The 20,498-nt window shown below is 34.7% G+C and overlaps 1 protein-coding gene across 1 annotated transcript in view; it reads left to right on the forward strand.

Annotated features, from left to right (window-relative positions):
* Positions 1–1,643: 1,643 nt before the first annotated feature.
* LOC140141782 (neuropeptides capa receptor-like) overlaps positions 1,644–20,498 on the forward strand; it is a 52,623-nt gene continuing 33,768 nt past the window's right edge. The window contains exon 1 of the mRNA XM_072163646.1: positions 1,644–1,953. The gene's annotated coding sequence lies outside the window, so the exon portion shown is untranslated. The remainder of the gene's footprint in view (positions 1,954–20,498) is intronic.

A 20,498-nucleotide genomic window follows, 5' to 3' on the forward strand; every position in this document is an offset into this window, starting at 1 on the left:
AAAAGTATCATTTTCGATTCATCGTGTTCATATTTAGACAACTTACGTAATTCACAATATTGATATTAGTGTGGTATACGGTATGATATTGACACAATCTTGTTTTTGGTACACTACCAGTATTTTGACTTGGACACCTTAACACTACGCTAAAGCTGTCAACACTTTCTACGAATTTCAACACGTTAAAATTATGTCTAATTCATCTTGACCGTTTGATTACAAACCCTTAGAAAATGATATCCACGATTTTATCTAATTATTTTTTTAATACAAGTTTTATGGCAAAGGCTATTAAGAGGCGGATATTAAACAATAGCAAAGGTCATCACACATTAATTTTGTCATATAGTGAACCAAAGCTACATGTACAAAATAAACAAATTAAGAAGCAGGTGCAAGTTATTGCTTGTTCGCTGTTATGATTAATCAGCCATTCAATGAACAGAACGGAAGGGCTATCCTACAACCACAGGTAATAAATTGCTTAATTAGATTAATTGTCAAAGTATTGATTTGCGTGTGGAAAAATCAATCAAAAATCTACGTCCATTTATATACAGAAGAACACTGCTTGATAATCACCATTTTGTACGAAGAAAGAACATTTTTGATTACTTTTGATTGTTTTTCCAATGCAAGCCTCGTCCAACCACGTTTCCTAGTTCCTTAAAATTAAGAAAAGACAAACATAACACTCTACGTTATTTTTCCATACACGTTTTCAAAACTACAATAGAGGGACAAGATATGTTTACTACTTAGGATATTGCTTATGCTTGTAGTAGTTGTTCATTATTAAATTCTACTGATTTTATCGATGTATGATCGTTGTTTTACATATATACAACTCATTTAATATCGTCCCATACAAATACAGCTTCTAAAACAATTCACAAAGACAATTGTGCTAGTCAATGTTGACTTTCCACATCCCGGTTCTCCGTTCAAAATTGTATGCGCGATTAGGGCATCTACAGACAGCTAAGATTATTCAAACCCCTCTAGACAAAAAATGATTTTTGTGTAAACTTTCCTCATCCAGCACATATTTTGAATGATAGAAGATCAAGAAGAACTCACAACAAAATACAATAACCATGTCTAAATATATCCTATCATGATATTAATTAAATCATGAATAAGCATGATAATTCTGATTAAACCTTAAAATCTACAAACAGCATTATTTAGCATTGCTGTTGTATCACGGAAGACATGTAACTCATCAAGGGAGTATCCGATTGATTAGTCATTTTGTCTGATCATCTTTTTTTAATCTATTGAGAATCTTGTCTTACAAAGGATGTTTCCAACCACGGTAGCGTATTCTTTACATTTTAGCTAAATCACTCTAATTGGAAAATGATACCAATTGAGCATTAACTGTCAAATGAGTTAACATTAATTGTTGTAAATTAACTAACGATTACGTTTATATTGACACAGTGATCGTAGGTAGTATTTGGCACTGCAATGCGTTAACAAAATATACAGATGATTGGCTATATGAGGGCGTTAAGCAAAGAAGCAGTAGCAATCGAAGCAAGCTGTCTTGGTCACGTGGAGAGGCAGAGCTAACTCTATCTGATGAATAGTATAATATGTGCAGTCGCCGGCAACTTGTATTAGAACTACATAGTATAACTTCAGCAGTGTTCTTGTCACCAGTTCACTCCAGCTTCTGGTCTGCTCGAAGTTACCTGCTCTTAATATTCACCAAAGTCATGAGACAGAATACCGGTATACCACAACTTATCTCAATGGATGAATGCTTGTCATCGAATGTTTATTATGGATTTAAGATTGAAAATGAGGAAATTATTTGAATATATCAACAGGACTGGGACAATAACGTGTTGAACGGCATCGTACTTACGGATTAACGAATCATTTAATGCAAAGCTTCTTAAATTAAGCGTCAGGGAGAATTACTCGAGATATCTCTTTTTGGTAAGTGTTGAAATTGGGTGCAGAATAAGTTATCTTACACGTTAATGTGCCTGAATATGAAGCGAAGATGATACTTTAATGGCATCAATGTGCTTTAAGTATCTGTATTCACGATCAATACAAGATATACGTTGGATGATAAAAAGATCATATTTGTTACCGTTAGAATTGCAATTTTGTATGCAATTGAGTGACAGATACTACAAGTGAGTAGCATTTCAAGCGCCCATATCTCATAATGTTTCTTAAGAGTGCAATAGCTAATGGTCTTGTTAGGTGTCTATTTAAGTACGTGATCTAGCCAGGTGCAACCCATGGGCATGTTCCCAAGTATACTATATACAAAGAATTATCTCGTACCAGTATTGCGTCTTCAAATGCTAAATGATAGGGGCGATATCCACCTATTTTGAAGAGTCGAGCTCATATATCGGTTTAGTACCATTGCTCTATTTGAATCAATTAGTCCATTTTGGTAGGGAGTATTTGGTGTCAGTGTTAGTGATATTATATTTCACGAGCATTTCTATATGGAAGATTTTATTTAGCTGACACGTGTAATGGATGGATAATTTTAGGATTTGGGCACATGTAAATCATTGTCATGTTGATTTTGCTCATGTGGGGCTACCAACTGTCCGTGCTCATGTGTGGTGCTACCGATTGTCCGAAATATAAAACCGTTGTTTTTCACCCGCCTTCATGAGTTTATTCTTCGATGAGAGGCAATTTAGTGGATAATCACTTGGCTCTTCCAAAAATAATCAAGAGTACTCATCGATGGTTAGATATGTTTTTGTTAACCATAATGTTGGAAATTTTACCTTTTCAATGACTAATTATTACTTATTTATGGTGTAGTGGCAGCCTTTCGCAAGAAATAAGGTCGCAGGCTAATGAGAGACCCCTGCCTTGCAGAATGTAATGGACTAAAACATAACTAAAGCAGCCCCTCATTTGGTAGGGATAATAGACGTTCTCCCTTGTAGTAAGGCAACTAGACATGACTAAAGCGACCGCTCATTTAGTAGTGATTTGTGACGGATGTGTCGTCTACGTACGTTTTGCAGCAGCCCCAACCATGCCAACAGTGCCATTAACTTCCGAAGAACATTTAAATTGAAGGTTGAAAATGCCCGAATCCATTATTAAGATTGGTATTCATACTTAACCGAACGTTAACCAGGCCATAGGCATTACTTAACATGATGAAGAATTGAAAAACCCTCTTGGCTTCCTAAAGTACTGCACCGAGTTGTAGTTTTATACGGGTACTACTAGTTGAATGATTTCAATATATTTTGGAATTCACATATGCAGCATTTAATTAATTAATGTAGATATCGGTTTCATCAATAATTTACTATCAAACGAGTCTTTTGCATTTCCCGATCACCATCTAAATTATTTTTACCGATATTTGGCTCTGTTCAATTTAATGCATATATCATTAAACATTAAAAGGGTTGGGTTTTTTTCATTCAGAATTGAACGAATTAAGAAAAATACCAAGACTAATGTATAAAATATGAAAGCGGTATAATATACGGAATGCGACTCATAATATCTCCAAAATTGTATATGACAAGTCAATCTTTCACTTAAATAACATTTATACATTATCTAACAAGATTGAACAGAATAATGCTCTAGCTAAATGCATATAATATACATTTGAAAACAGTGTTTTGGTAAGAAATTAACGGATCAAATAAACAAAAACTCCCACCTGCAGGTTAGACGAGACGGATGCCAATTATGGAATGATGTAAATCATAATACCTCAACAATTATGGGTGACAAGTCATAGTACGTTCACTCACACAAGATTTAGACTTTCTCTAGGATTAAAAAAAAGTTATATTCTAAAAATAATGTCTGTATACCCTAAAGCAAGCTGTCTTATCCTCGTCATAACATGTTTCATTAGTGTTAACATTTCTGTCAGTATGTACAACACCCTATACCCAGGATACTTAACGCTTTTTTCCTTCAGAATTTTACCGATATTCGGATATGTTCAATGGATAAAATATGAAAGCGCTATAATTGCAACTCATAATATCTCCAAAATTGTATATGACAAGGCATTCTTTCACTTAAATAACATTTATACATTATCTAACAAGATTGAACAAAATTATGCTGTAGCTAAATGCATATAATATACATTTGAAAACAGTGTTTTGGTAAGAAATTAACGGATCAAATAAACAAAAACTCCCACCTGCAGGTTAGACGAGACGGATGCCAATTATGGAATGATGTAAATCATAATACCTCAACAATTATGGGTGACAAGTCATAGTACGTTCACTCACACAAGATTTAGACTTTCTCTAGGATTCAAAAAAAAGTTATATTCTAAAAATAATGTCTGTATACCCTAAAGCAAGCTGTCTTATCCTCGTCATAACATGTTTCATTAGTGTTAATAGTTCTGTCAGTATGTACAACACCATATACATAGGATACTATCTACATAGTTTATATCAAACTTTCAAACTGTGAGCGATATCATACTAGATGAACGATTTACAACTTCATTAATCTCGTAGGAGTATCCTTGTAATGAAAATTGTGTAAAATTCATCAAGCAGGATTTAATATGCTCTTCATAACGTGTTTTATGAGTGCTGTCATGCAATTCTGTCGCCATGTACAACACCTGATATTCAGGATGCTTAAAACTTCTGCATAGTTTATATCAGACTTTCAAATGATGATAGATGCGACATAAACCCGCAATTAGATGATGGGTTTATAGTTTTAGTAATGACAGAGGAATGCCACTCTTTAAACTATCTGCATACTTGATAAGAAACTTTTAACTATCTGCATACTTTACACGAAACTTTCAAACGACGTGGATTCGATAAAGGGTTTACAGTTTATGGCAGAGGAATGTCCGTAACTGATGGATGCTACAATAATCCTTGAAATATTTCAATAATTTATAAGTCTTTCAAAGATAATGACAGATACCTGTTAAAATGACGATTCGATCAAGGATTTACAGTTTCGGTAATGCCAGAGGAATGTCAGTTTAGAGGTAACAGTAAATGTGGGATTTTCAAGACTCTTTATCTGAATATTTAATATATAAAACAAAACTTTCAAAGATAGATAGTGACAGATACCCGTTAAAATGACGATCCGATCAAGGATTTACAGTTTCAGTAATGCCAGAGGAATCTACGTTAGACGTAACCGTAACTGGATGCATAACGCCCTTTAAATTATCTGCATACTTTATAACAAACTTTCATATGATAACGAGTACACCATAAAATCGGTTACTCGATTATGAAGGGTTACGGTTTTACTAATGACAAAGGAATGTTCTTTGTAAATAACCCTTATTTAAATAGTTCCAAAATACACCAAATGTATAAGAACTAGGAAGGTGTAATCTGTTATAAGCATTTGTAAAGCTGTTAAAAGCCCATTCGGTGATCCCAGCGAAAGAGTAAAAAATAAAAATGTGTGAATAAATTGCCTTAAAGTGGTCATTAAAATTGTCAATAGGTATTTTTGATATGCAACGTTTGGCAAACAACGTGGAAAACGGCAGTATTGACCAAGTTGAAGCCCCGTTCAAGTGCTTGTAGCTAATTTTTCTACTTAAGTTTTATTTTATTTTTTATACTGCTTTCGGCTGAACCACTAGCAGGTTATGTTAGTATATCTATGACACTAACAAAGGTGCCAAAATCTTAATGTAGATCACTTTTTACGATCCTCCGGATGAGCAAATTACTGAACAGGCCTTTAAACACATACTCATATCAAACAATTGATACAAATTCAAATGGCACAATAAGTTTAAGTTAAATGTCCCTACAAATTAATATAATTTTATAAAAGATGCACAGCAATATAGTTTTATAACAGCAATCACGTCATTGGTAATTTCACCTCAACTTCAAAGCACATCACATTTTGTTTTCTAACCTGGACACTTCAGTTGACAACATGTTTCAGGTTTTGCAAACGTAAGGGTCCTGTAGGTGTAAGTTTACTTGAGTCAACAGTTGAACGCGGTTTCTAGATGCACTTACTCTCAATGCTAAATACTTTCTTGAGACCTGAAGTGTTCTCTTCTACTCGAGGCCGCTGTTAGCTATTTTCATTACTCTCCGTGCACATTCAAAGTCATGCATGTTTTCCATTACCTATATTGATAAAGGTTACCAGTATGGCTCTTTTAAAGGTTTTGCAAAATCAAAATCTGGTTTTAAAAAACATAATATAAATATCACAGTGATTGTTGTTGTGATTGTTATGTATGATATCCTAAAGCGTAATTTTTCTCCAAAGAATGATTGTAACATGTATTTCAAAAACACACTGGTTCATACAAACTAAATATGACATTGTAGATTTAATTTAAGTGTAGAGTCGACATTTGAGGAGTGCGCGAGGCAATTTCGCAGACAATTATTATCATACCCTAAAAAGGTACTCTTTTAGAAAAAGTTTGATGATTCTGATAATAAAAAAGGCACCGATTGGTATTTCCAAAAATATGAATCATACATGTATAGCATATAGTACGAGAAAAGCAAATAAAGGATTCCAAGGTACGTAATTTAGTACACTGTTACTTATTGTAGTGTAGCTACATTGAATTCATCAACTTAATAAGAAAAGTCGAATAAGAATAGATTTAATCTGGGCTACACTGCTCCTATTAATATTCCTGTCTCCGATTTGCCGGATTCAAAAGACGTTTTGTTAAGAGGAATCAGGTTGTGAATAGTAATTAAAAATAATAAAACATTTCTTATTGAAGATCTCACTGCTTGCAGTGAAATGAAATGAAATGCCAAAGTAAAGGGGTTTCTTTTGTGATGTAATCTACACGGCTTGCACACTAAAATTAATATACTTCTAAAATCCACTTGATTTGCACAGCACAAAAGTTATACAGTCATACAGGGCTTCTCAATGTTTGCAGCTTTAAGCTAGATGGTGTGAATTAAGAACTCATTTTGAAGAAAGATTGGTCTACTTTTGCATACAGTGTAACGCCTAGCTCTTAACGTCTCTTTTGTGAAGATGAAAAGGCCTTTAGTAATACCAGAGCTAACTACAAGTACACACGCAATATGGCTACTTTTGATAATGGCAAGAAGCTGAAGTTACACGATTGATGCAGCTGGATTTTTTACTTCTAGATATAAATTGTTGCAAAACTGTATCAACAGCAATAACTACGAGACATTTACCAATCATTTATACAATTCACTATTGAGGATCTTTCTATACTTTGTTCGGATTTTAATTAGCGAAAAGTATTCAGTATTTGTTGTTGCGTGAGTTAATCACTTACGCTTGCGTAAATGCACAGCGCAACTAGCGTAGTGGCTGCGACCAACCGCGCACACGTCATCCTAACCCATCTTCGCCAATTAGAAACCGAACAAAGTGTACCACATCCCTTTCACCAGTGAATAAATTGTTCTTTCGGTAATTCAATGTGAAGTTATAAATTGTTATACTTATGTTCTAGTTCTATTGTAGGTAGGAATCAGTGATATCGTCGCACAAAAAGCATTTCTATTGCCAAAGGATCTCATTCATAATTTGAAGTTCAAGATGTTCATGAACATTTCTGGTAACAAATTCGAGAAAGACATCCATAGACACGTAATGAAGTAATGAAAATGCTTTTAATATGTCAATATGATTTCAAACAAATATCTATAATATCGGCTGTGATATAAGAGGAGGCACAATCATACTAGCTCGTACCGCTCGTGGAAAATGGAATATTAAGATATGTGTAGTCAAAACAACCTCTAAATAACTGTATATAATCCCTCACTGTATGGTACAAAATGCAGAATTCAATTAATTAAGAAAATTCATTACCTAGATGATTTGATGCACACTATTGCTCTTGCCTTAAGAGGGTACTACACCCCTGGCTAATTCTGTGCCTATTTTTGCATTTTCTCAAAATTATAGCGCATTGGTGACAAGTAAGATATGTTTATCATAGGGGAAAGGACTACAAATACTGCACTGAAAATGCAGCAACTCAAGGCAAGTATTTAATTTATTGATCAAATATTGTTTTTTCCTCATTTTTGACTGTAACTCCACAACTGTTGTCTGTGCTGAAATAAAAATTTCCAGTGCAGTTGTTCCATACATATCTTACTTGTCACCAATACGCAATAATTTTTGAGAAAATGCAAAAATAGGCACAAAATTGGGCAGGGGTGTAGTACCCCCTTAAAAAGGTATAATACGAGAGATTTCTGTGCTTCATTCGTCTCAGTACTTTGTTATACATAGTATCAACTGAGCTATATAATTCGGACACCTTTAAACAGAAACTTATTTGCGATGAAAATTGTACTAAAAGGAATAATAAAAGGTTTCTCAGAATTTAGGGGCAATCATCCATGATGAATTAATTTGAACATGTAAATGCTCTTTAGAAATCATCGCATTAATTTTAGGTTCATAATAATAAAGTAACCGTTCAAAAAAGACCGTGGTAAGCTATTACCACAAATCCAAACGTATTTATTGACAATATTGGCGATTTTTTTTCACCAGATGATTATTTTGTATTAATATTGTTTCTGCTTCATCCTTCGGGAGATCAAACTTGTTTCTTGCAGCTTCATCTGGAACTCTTCTTTGTTCTTTTGTAGCTTGTCCTGATTGACGTGCATCCTCTATTGCACGTGTTTGTATCTTTCCAATTTCAAGTTTATGGAGATCCTTGCTCTTACTAGTCTATGATCACTTATAATGTTAAAGCGGTTAAGAACTGAGACATCTTTTAAACTAGTTGTCAAGATGTAATCAATTTCATTTCGATACAATCCATTTGGGCTCTACTCTCCCCTCACCATAACCACTCCCGTGGTCAGGGACTTGACAGCTGTGTTTCATACTTTGTGCTGCCATATTAGTTGGGAGTTATAGCCTTAACTCGTCACCCTAGCCATTGTTGGCCTTTGACGAGTGATAGTATGTAGCTCGGTAACTGTTGATCACCTACACAGACTCTGGGACTGTATGCCACTATAACCCGGCAAGAAAATGAACTGGCTGCCCCAAATTCTTCCGCAGGAGTTGATGTCACTATGCCTCTGACAACTAATACTTATTAACGATATTAATTAAGCAAAACTGACGAGATTATATTTGTGGAGATGGTACTGATGAATAATTTACGAACTATTACTTTAAAATCATTTAAAGCTAAAATTTCCTCGAGTGTAATAATTTTTTTCAGGTCAAATTTAAAGATTATATTTTGAAAAACAAATACGACAATGATAAAGTTAACAATTTCTTCAGAATAGGTCACCATGGTTCACACAACAACATCAATCAGTCATTGACATTTTCGTTCAACTAAGCTTTAATTTACACATTTAATTGGTTGAATTCCTTGAATACACAATAACTCTTAATCGCATAAAACCAATAAGTTACAAAAGGTGGCAATTAAGCAAAATTGACGCAATTATATCTGCGATAGTGCTACTGATGATTTCAATTTACGAACTCACACGCATCATTATAAAAGCAAAGGACGTCTCTAGTGTTTAGTTAAAAAGCTCTTCTAACGTAAATATCTGAAGGTCATGTTTTGAACAAGTAAATTACTCTTTGACAAGTTAAGTATTGTGTTAATATGGTGAGCTGATTAAAAGTAAACAACTTCAGAATACAAAAGTTTACAAGATGAGTTGAATACGCGTTTATTGAAACAACGTAACAATCATGATGTGGTTATTTAGTTAATATTTGAATATGTTCGATTTGCATTATCTTCTTGCAATGAGGACCATATTGCATTCAATAGATAATTCAATTCCTGTTCATAATTGCCCAGCAAACACAAAAACGTTTTAAATAAGTTATATTTTGGCTTTTGGTTTAGGTAAAAAACGTTTTAATAACATTAAAATGTCGGGTTATATAAAGGTCATGATAACGTTTTAAAACGTTTTGTATGAAAACAAACTACAACAATATTTTTTAATGTTTTCAAAAATGTTATTGTAAACTATTTTTGCAAACATTTTTGCCAAATATTTTGTCAATACTTAAATAACATTATGTTAAAATATTTGAACCCAGCAAGCACAGAAATGTTCTTAAAATGTTATTTACAAAACGTTTTAATAACATTTAAATGTCGGGTTATATAAAGGTCATGAAAACGTTTTTAAAACGTTATTGCAAATATTTTGGGCAAACATTTTTCGCAAAATATTTTTTCAACTCCAAAATAACATTCTGTTTAGAATGTTTTGAATCAAGTTTTCAAGAATGTTTTTGGAATGTTATTAAAACGTTTTTATACCCTTTATATAACCTGACATTTAAACGTTTTCTGTAAACATTTGTGTTTGCTGAGCAGTAGAGTATCAAAAAATGTTTTTAAGGTTATGAAACCGTTTTATAATCTTAATATACCCTTTATATAACCCGACATTTAAACGTTTTCTGACAACCTTTTATAACCTTTTGGGAATGATGTCGAAAACGTTTTGTGTTTGCTGGGTGACTATGCAATAACCCATATAACACCATTCCCTTTAACGCAATCTGACAATGCTATTAACCATTGGGAAATGCCGAATCGTGGTAACTCAATTTTCATTTTGAGATTATATGTGTCCCTTGGATAATGTTACGATGGTATTCTGTATTGCAAAACGTTTACCATGATTACGCTCACCACAACCCTCAAACGTCCTCAACATCAGTTAAAACCTAACGCATCCTTTAAAAAAAACTGTAAAGTTAAAATTTAAGTAAGTAACCCCTTCACAATTTTTCAATTGTAACGTTCATTGTCTCCAAAAAAGGCATTTCTACCTATACGCCAGCTTTTAATCTGTAATTACTGTACAAAACAGGTGGTGACCGCATTGCATTCTCTAAATTCAGTAAATTTTCATCGTCAACCGTGTAATTGAATGGGATTATTTTGAAATTTTAAAACGCTTGAAATATCACAAACAAATAGGCCTATGTTGATAAATAATATAAATACAAGCTAAAACCGTTGGGGTTCGATAATGAACCCCACAAAACTAACCGACTATATTGGAAAATGCCATACGGCCGGGCGGTTTCACAAGTTGCCGGCTCGATCATGTCATCCGCCGCCTGGTACAAAAGTAGCTTTTACCGAACGTGTCAATGTGTTGATTACTTTTTATATCAACAATGGCGTCTGACAAACACTAAATGACAACACGGTAATTAAGACATATTCAGATATATCTCTGTCAGTTCAATTGCGGTATGTTTAGGTTGCATCTGCTCATTACGTTCTCTGCTGTCTCTGATAGACATGTTTGTTTGGTACTCTTCAGTATTGTTACATCACCTACCTGTGTTCCTCCGCTTAGAATATAGCTCTTGTGTTAATCGCTTTTTTGTTAATTATAGTTTATAATAGTTGATAAAAACATTGACATTGGCATTTTAACTTGGTCGTAGTTATGCCCGAGCGTATATCGTTTTGATTTTGTTTTGTAGTTGAGTCCAACGACAAACAAAATGAAGCTTACGATATAGGTACAAATTTTAATAAAAATAAGTGAAAGTAAATATTTAGTGGTAGAATGATAATTATTCTACCAAATTAAATCAAACAAATATGCAGAGAAGATGATCTATCTCGTAGGTCTACCGTTCATAAACATTATTCCTCTACATATTTATATTTAAAAAAAATACCACGACATTGGAATGCTCAAAATTTGAATTTGAATTTCACATTTTATATATTACAACTAATCAATAAAATTTCAATGAAAGATTGATACACAACAAACAAAAATATGTTCCATGGTGTTTCGTCTATCACCCCATAATCGGGAATCAAGAAACTCGAATGGATACCCTACCTAATAAATATTTGTACTCGAATTTAATCAAAATATGAGCATTCTATGTTAATGTTATTCAATTCTATACCAAAACTAGTATTAACCGCAAAAAGTTGATTTCCCTTTTTGGAGGGATTTTTTCAAAGAAAACGTGCCACGTGCAAATATCGGACAATGGAAAAGGTCATTCAGGTTTATGCATTGTGGAGGAAAATTAACATTAATAATACGTAGAGAAGTGATATTTCAAAACAATATTGTTTAGAATGGACTTGATTGATCAGCGACAGTCGCCATGCAACCTATTGACAAGTACTTAAATAATTTTTCATGTAATGGGTTGTATTTTCCTCAAATCCATTTGTACTTTTTAACACAAGAATTAATCGATGTTGTTCAAAAAATGATGGAAGTCAAGGTCACTAATATTGCTATAACAACTAAAAGATCATAATTTGTGCTATACACGGGCGTATTGAATTAGCCTTATGTAGGGGTGATCTTTACGACATGGATTAAAATAAAGCAAGTGCAAGTCCTTCCTATGAAACATTTAATATGAACTGCTTGCATTTGAAATTAATAATGGAGCTCCTGCGCTTTCTGAACATATAAGTTTGTAATTAACCCTAAAACTACGAAGGGGGGTTGTACCAACCCTGAAGATTTTCAATCCGTCGTAAAAAAAACGCGCGCGTTTATGTCCAAACGATCTAAGCTAATCGTAGAGCCATCCTTTATGCTCATTGCTGAGGCCCACCATTGGTTTCTACAGTGAAATGAATGTGTTGTATAGGCCACTTATTCCAAGATTTACCGACTTTTTACTTGTTAGTTCGCATGTTTGGAGAATTTTGAGCGAAACATCAATTTTGCCTATACTTTTGTACATAGCCAGAATTTGCCAAATCTGCATGGGCGCTCTCACATTAAGATGTCATAGCGACATTATGTGAAGAATGTTTGTACTTATTTGAGTATCACTGGATACAGAAGAGACCCATAGATATACATTGGAACCAAATATTGTCGTTTAAAATTAAGAGGGTGCCCCCCCCCCCTTCCTAGTCCGTGTTACAAAATATGGCTCAGCAGTTCTAGGGTTAAGAAAACAAATCGTTACTTTGTTTATTACAATGTTGGTAGTAATGTCTTCTTACCAGACTTTGCACTCTCTTTGGGAACAAATATGATAATATCGTAAACTTACCAAATCTTGGGCTTCCATTCGTATCCAATTTGGTTACATTATTGGTTTGTCTATTTAAAGCGCTGATAATGAAATTAATAGTAGCATTGGGAATTTTCCAGAACCGGCACTGTATTTTTTTTGTAGTTTGATAATTATGTAGCTTTAACAATTCCGGCTGTGCCTATCAATTCATATATAGTATTATTGTCGTTTTACCACATCCATTACTGTCTGTCATAACTGGTTTGGGTAATATCTTTGGGCTATCCAAATCCTGCACGGCTTTATTTGACAAGATTAATCAATTCATAACTGTTTCGCCTTTTATGTACGTCATTATAAATATAAAATGTTAATAAAAACATATCTAATACATAAGCTATACACGTTTGTAGATCAATTTAAATGTGGAGTCGAGATCTCAGTATAATTTTTTATAGACAGGGCAATATCGCATTAAATCGTTTTCATATCCCAAAATATGCACTCATTTAGAACAAAATCATTCCGATAATAAAGTTAACCATTCGTGTCGGGAAAAGAGGCAGAATTTAGTGATTACTTACTTTTTATAATTTGGCTGTGACAAGTAATTAAAAATAATAAAACATATCATAGGTTTAGTGGTGTGCACTCTATGTAAGCTTTGATTTTTCCTTTCTCCACGTTTCGCGGTACATCTGTTCTGACGCTAAGCAGGCCACGGAAGGTACAATGTTAATGCGCAATGATGTCGATCTTCTCGTACCGTACAATATTTGCAACTAGAATTGAGATAATACGTTATAGGAACCCAATTCAAAGAAAGATTGTTCTAGATATACATGCGGTGTAATGTCTCCTTTTCCTGTTGTAAATAAAGATGAAAATCACTTTAATAATTCCAATACCTACCGGTATACGCAATACGGCTACGTATGATATCAACAATGGAAAGAAGATGAAGTTCTATCTTACAGATTGACGCGGCTGGCATTCTTAACTTCTAAATATACGTTTTTTTGCGAAAATATATCAAAAGCAATAACAACCTGCACCAAGCATTGCAAATGCCTTATTGGAAATTTAGCTTCCATACCTTATAACGACGAATTCGAGTTGTTCTTTTGCTAACTTAATTTCTTATTCTGATACAATCACGGATATCGTTGCACAAAAAGCAATTTTATCGACAATTTCACTGCCTTAGGATCTTATCCGTAATTTGAAGTTCAAAAGGTTCATGAGAATTTCTGGTAACAATTTGAGAAAGACAGTTACAGTAAAGTAATGAAAATGCTTTTAAAAATGCCAATACGATTTGAAACCAGTATCTAAAGAAGTTGTACCATAAGGTTAGACAAAATCATATTAGCTCGCACAACCGCTCGTCGAAAATGGAGTAATGCTGATATGTGTAGTCAAAAGAACCTCTGAGTATTTGTATATAATCACTCACTGTGTGGTACAAATTACGGCATTCAATCAATTAAGAAATTTCATTACCGTAATGGTTTGATGGGCATTATTTTCCTGACCTGTCTGAAAAAGGGGTTTATCAAAAAGCTATGCTATGCCATTACTTATTTGTATTCGCCATTAAAACGGTGCTAGAATCTGAATCTGAAGAATATTTTCAACGCTTCTCATTCGAAGCCAACCGAGAAGATATGGTGTGCGCAAGAATATAATTAGTCCACGTATTAGAAAGATGCTCTTTAGATATTATCATATTAATATGATGGTAAATATGAAGTAACAGGTCAGCAAATTACTGTGGTAAGCTATCACCGCTAATGAATGAAATGACCTTATCAAATCAAGTGTAACAATTTTATGATTTAATTTCGCATCAATATTTGTGATGCGATCAAGCAAAATCAGTCGGAACTCAGAAATATTGATTTTGAGATATAGCCAAACAAAGGCAATATTTCCTTTTGTTTCCTATTGTTTTATGAGCTTTAATTGCTCATATCTTTAGAACTGGTTGTTCAATTTCAATGGGGGTTTCTGCAAAAATCAGGCTTTGTAAATCCTGTTTACTATCCTATAAGAAACTGAAAATTTATTATTGCCGAGTTCCGACTGATTGTGCTTGATCGCATCACATTTTACTTTAAATTTTCATTTTAAAAGGCTGATACTATATGTATAATATTTGTTTGCATATTTGCCCGTCAACGAGTGAGCCTGTCTGCTTTATCTTTATCTCTCTGTGATATATTTTAACGATTTAGAAGTAAAGTATTGCTATTTTTTAAAATTAATTTTGGATACTATCATATTCTTACCAAAACCTGAACAATTTCTTAATCATTTTTACAACTATTTATCTGCCATCTAGTGGCATATAAACTTAAAGATATAAGCTAACTTTGTTATCACTTCCCAAAATAATAAATACGTCACTACGTCCTCAGCAACGCTAAATGTAGAATCTTAATACACAGTTAATGGATGATTATCGCTAAAAACAAGATAGCTTTTACTTTCGATCGAGCACATTGACGCAATTATGTTTGCGGAGGCGCTACTGATGATCAATTTTCGGACTTACTAAAAGCATCTTTAAAGCTAAGGATTTCTCGAGTGTTTATCAGTCAACAAAGCACTAAACTTAGATTATAAACTAATGCATTTCAGATCGCAGGCTCTTGGACAAGCCTCGTATTATTTAAATATGATAAGATGATTGATAATAAACAATTAATAACCCATTGAATTGCCACCTTAATTCCCCACATCAGTTGAGTAGCCAGGTTTTCGGAATATTATACCGACGGCTTCCGATGAGCCGACTCCCTCCCTCCACCCCCTCACTGGCCGGCTACACCACTGTCCAACATCGATTAAAAAAATATTTAAGCCGATGAAGTATAGAATTAATATTTTAGTATAGTATACGTAAGTCTTTCACAAGTTTTTCAATCATAATATTTAACGTTTCTATAAGTATGACATTTCCACCTGTACGCAACATTTAAATCGGTCATTACTGCACAAAAGCTACTTTTACCAAACGTGTCAATACGTAGATTACTTTTCATATCCACAAAGAGAGTCTGGCAAACACTCAATGACAACACGATAATTTAGACAGATGCAGATGTCTCTGTGTCAGTTGAAGTAACTTTTATTGCGTTTCGTTACAGTGGCATCTGCTCATACGTTTTCTATTCTATTCTGATGTGACCCTGTGATACAGCTGTTTGTCTGTTATTTCCACCCTCAAATATTGTTAAGTCCCAATCAATCAACTTTATTTTCTGTTAATTCGTTTAGAATTGTAGCTATGTTCATTCTGATCTTGTTGCTATCATTATTTCGTACTTAATAATTGGTTACCGTCGGTTTTCTTGTTTATTATCTCTTGTGTTAATTACTTTTTGTTACTAAAATTAGTTATCACAATATATAAAGGCATTGACACTTTCACGTGGTCGTAATTTCGCTTGTTTACGCGGTTTTTTTAATCACATTACTCGTTGACTGCCGATAAACGTCCCAATAAATCGGACTTAGTCACCGGTCAGTTCTCATGATAGATATCCATGGCTAACGATGGTTAACTATGAAAACATGTTAAAGGACATCAAGAAAATTTTCTAAGTTATTTATTTTGAGCTCTTTCGAGTATCGACGAGTAATGGATATATTCTGTAGATTTAGGTTTTGTCTGTGACTGCTAATGTGAGGCCGTCGTAGGTCGTACGGGGCTCAAACTCGGTGGGTGGGTGTAGCTCTGTCCTGGCAAGAAGAAGTTTATGTTCGTTAAGTCATCCGACCCGGGGCCCCCTCCCAGGGGTCATTTGAGGTCAAATGACTAAAAACTGTCATATGGGCATGAAACTAGGTCGTACGGGACTCAAACTCGGTGGGTGGGTGACGTTCTGTCCTGGCAAGAAGATGTTTATGTTCGTTAAGTCATCCGACCCCGGGTCCCCCTCCCAGGGGTCATTTGAGGTCAAATGACTACAAACTGTCATATGGCCATGAAACTAGGTCGTACGGGACTCAAACTCGGTGGGTGGGTGTAGTTCTGTCCTGGCAAGAAGATGTTTATGTTCGTTAAGTCGTCCGACCCCGGGGCTCCCTCCCAGGGGTCATTTGAGGTCAAATGACTAAAAACTGTCATATGGGCATGAAACTAGGTCCTACGGGGCTCAAACTCGGTGGGTGGGTGTAGTTCTGTCCTGGCAAGAAGATGTCTATGTTCGTTAAGTCATCCGACCACGGGGTCCCCTCCCAGGGGTCATCTAAGGTCAAATTACTAAAAGTGTCGTGCGGACAGTCAAACTTTAGGTAACAGTCAACATTAAAAGCCAAATTTTTAGGTCATCCAAGGTCACCACGGGTCATCTGAGGTCAAATTAGTAAAAGCTCATATATGGGCATGAAACTTGGTAGGTACAGTCAACATTTAGAGTTATAAGTTTAGGTCATTTTGGGGTCATCCAATGTCACCCTGGGGTCATCTGAGGTCAAATTAGTAAAAAATTGTCATATGGGCATGTCACCATCAGCCTGGTAATCGCGCCCAGCCGAGAACCGCCAAATATGGGTAACCGCCTAGTCTATTTTAAAACTGATGCATCAATGACTATGTTCATCATTCTCACATAGATATAGAAATACTAAATTCGTTCACTATCTATATTTTTACTTCTAGTAGAGCTCCAATCTAAGGGTTAAAGTTATGTTTTAGGTTAGGTTAGGATTTTTTAAAAGTACCCAGTACAGTGAACCTTATGGTACAAATGCGCGCGAAAATTTTAGCTAGGCCTATTGAAACTAAACTGGTGAAATATGGGACAAAAGTGGAATAAATTCGCGCAAAGCGCTAAAAATGGCATTCTGAGGCTATAAAATGGCCAAATATGAGGTTAATTTCGACACAAACCAATACACAGGCGTCAATATTGTGGGGTGATTATATTGACCATCCCCCTGGCAAAATATTGTGGCATTTATCCCCCCGATCTACGCCTATGTAATTTAGAGCCCTGTGACTCCATCGGTCTCCCTCTCCCTCTCTCTCCTTCCCCCCCTTCCTTTTTTTCTTCCTCCCCTTGGCGGAAACTCTAATAGGCACAAAGGACCAATATGCGATACGTAATCTATTTCCTCTTCTTTCTATATCTAACCTCCTTGGGCCTACATATTAGTACTGATATATCATACGCTGGCGAAATTACGTAATTAATCGGATTAATTAACATACTGAGCAATAGGTGAAAACAATTTTGACAAAAGGAGTTGTCCTTGTCAATTTGTAGACATGTACTTTTGATTATTTACATAGCTTCTTCTCCAATCACTGTGTAAAACATCCATCCAAAAATCTGATTGCTATTATTATATGGATGAATGGACATATCACAAAAGGATTGCTTATCTCAATACGGCATGTACTTAAGCATTTTTTTTAACTGACCGGCGTTATTGGGCGTTTTATCGGAGGTCACCGAGTAATGCCGAAGATCAAAATCGATTTTATGTATTGTGTATGTATCATAGGACGCTCGTATTAATTGTCTCTATGCGCTTGAGAATTCAACAATATAAATAATGGTAGCAGTTAGCAGCCTGGACAACCGATTCTTTAGAAATGCTTAGTCGCGCTGAAAGTCGATCGATACATGTTAAAATCAGCACAATTCAGAGATACACCTTTTTGCTATGAAATTTATTTTCTCGGTCAAATATAAAGCAATATTTTTTTTTTCTTCAGTAATGTCAGTTAAAAACTTGGTGCTTGGATATACATTTTTTTTACAAATCCTGGTGTTAAAATTAAGCATCAAATTGTGTCTTTTAGTGTGATATTTTTGATTTTTATAGGCCTTCAGTTCGCACGCGAGCTTTTTACGGAATTCATTTTTTAGCGTCTCAAACTAATATAGTTTGCTAAAGAAAGATATTTCCCACCTCTGTAAAGCACACCGTGTGGGTCTATATATTATAGTTTTGTTAGAATTTCCGTTTTTATTTTACCCTTTTTCCCTTCTTACTCCGAACATGTCTAACTCAGTACTTTTATCTCGAGAGCAACCAACAGAAATAGTCGATATTTCCTTTGTTGTTTATCCAGGTCAATTTTCCATTGAAAGCAAATTGCCCGACCAGCGATTTGGTAGCCCAAATCCCCAATTGAGTGTTCTGGTTAAACATGATCAGTAGGAGCGCTATAGGCCTGGGAATTTCTTTGCTATATTGAAGTTCTAGCAACACTGTAGCCATGCCGGTATTCCTATTAAACCCAGGGATATCGATCCACAATGCTAGTATTAGCCTTAGATTTCACTCGTTGATTTTGAAAAATGGTCAGCCGGCAGTTAAAATAGTGAAATGAAAACGCAAATTCTGACAAAACTATGATATATCGCTCACGGTGATGTGCGTTAGAAAGTTGGGAAAAATCCTTCATTAGCGAACTATCTTACTTTGAAAAGCTAAAAGGTTGATCCAAAAAAGGCTCGCGGACAGAGTTTAAGCCTATCAAAATCGAAAATCTTACACTAAATGACTAAATTTCACGCCTAAGTTTAACACTAGAATTTGAAAAAAATACAGTATCAAGCACTACAATTTTTCCTGACATTTACTGAAAAAATGAAAATGATTGCTTTTCATTTGGCCGAGAAAATTAATTTTACATCGAAAAGGTGTAACTAAAAATTTAGCTCATTTCAACACCAAATTCGATCGTTTGTATTGCCTCATTAAATGACTGAGTGAGCCTTGCCAAACAAAAGAATCGGTTGTGCAGGCTGCTAACTGGTAGCTCTATTATAATACACATTAATGTTTTAAGCAGATAAAATTCCAAAATATAATACGTTTTCTGCCTTTGCTTGTCACGTGGTAGGCCTATGTTGAAGTTGCGATTATATTTTTAAATAAGTTTCAGCTGAATAACAAGAAGACAAGTGGCCTAGTGGTCTAAGGCGCTAGGCTCATAGAGTACTAAGCGTTGCGCCGTGAGTTCGAACCCCGCCTCTGCCAAACTTTAAAAGAAGTAAATTAAAATTTGACTTTTTTAATTTCATATTTGGGAAATGTGACTGGGAGAATTTATGTATGGTGTGGAGTGGTTGGGCGTTTTATCGGCAGTCAACGAGTAATGAGATGGCGACGAATATGTAGCTTGAGATACAGACAAAACTTTTTACACAAAAAAAATGAAAGTAAATATCTATTGGTTTACCAAATAAAGGCATACACAGATGTAAGCGAAGTATTATTAGATTCAGTGCCTCAAAATTCACTGATTGTTTTAGATATTTCTTGCGCCTTTACAAAAGAATTTCCATTTCCTTTTATATTCTGCAAACCGGGCCTTAAATATAACCTTTCGAGCCTCAGAGCGGAAAGCTATTTTCACCACCGCACGTTTTATAGCCATTATACTATATACGTTCGTTTTTACTTATTTTATTGAGTCTGACAGGCAAAGTACCCACACAGCATTCGCAAAACTCATTCACTAT

Source organism: Amphiura filiformis, chromosome 20, assembly GCF_039555335.1.
Source record: "Amphiura filiformis chromosome 20, Afil_fr2py, whole genome shotgun sequence".
NCBI classification, from domain to species: Eukaryota; Metazoa; Echinodermata; class Ophiuroidea; order Amphilepidida; family Amphiuridae; genus Amphiura; species Amphiura filiformis.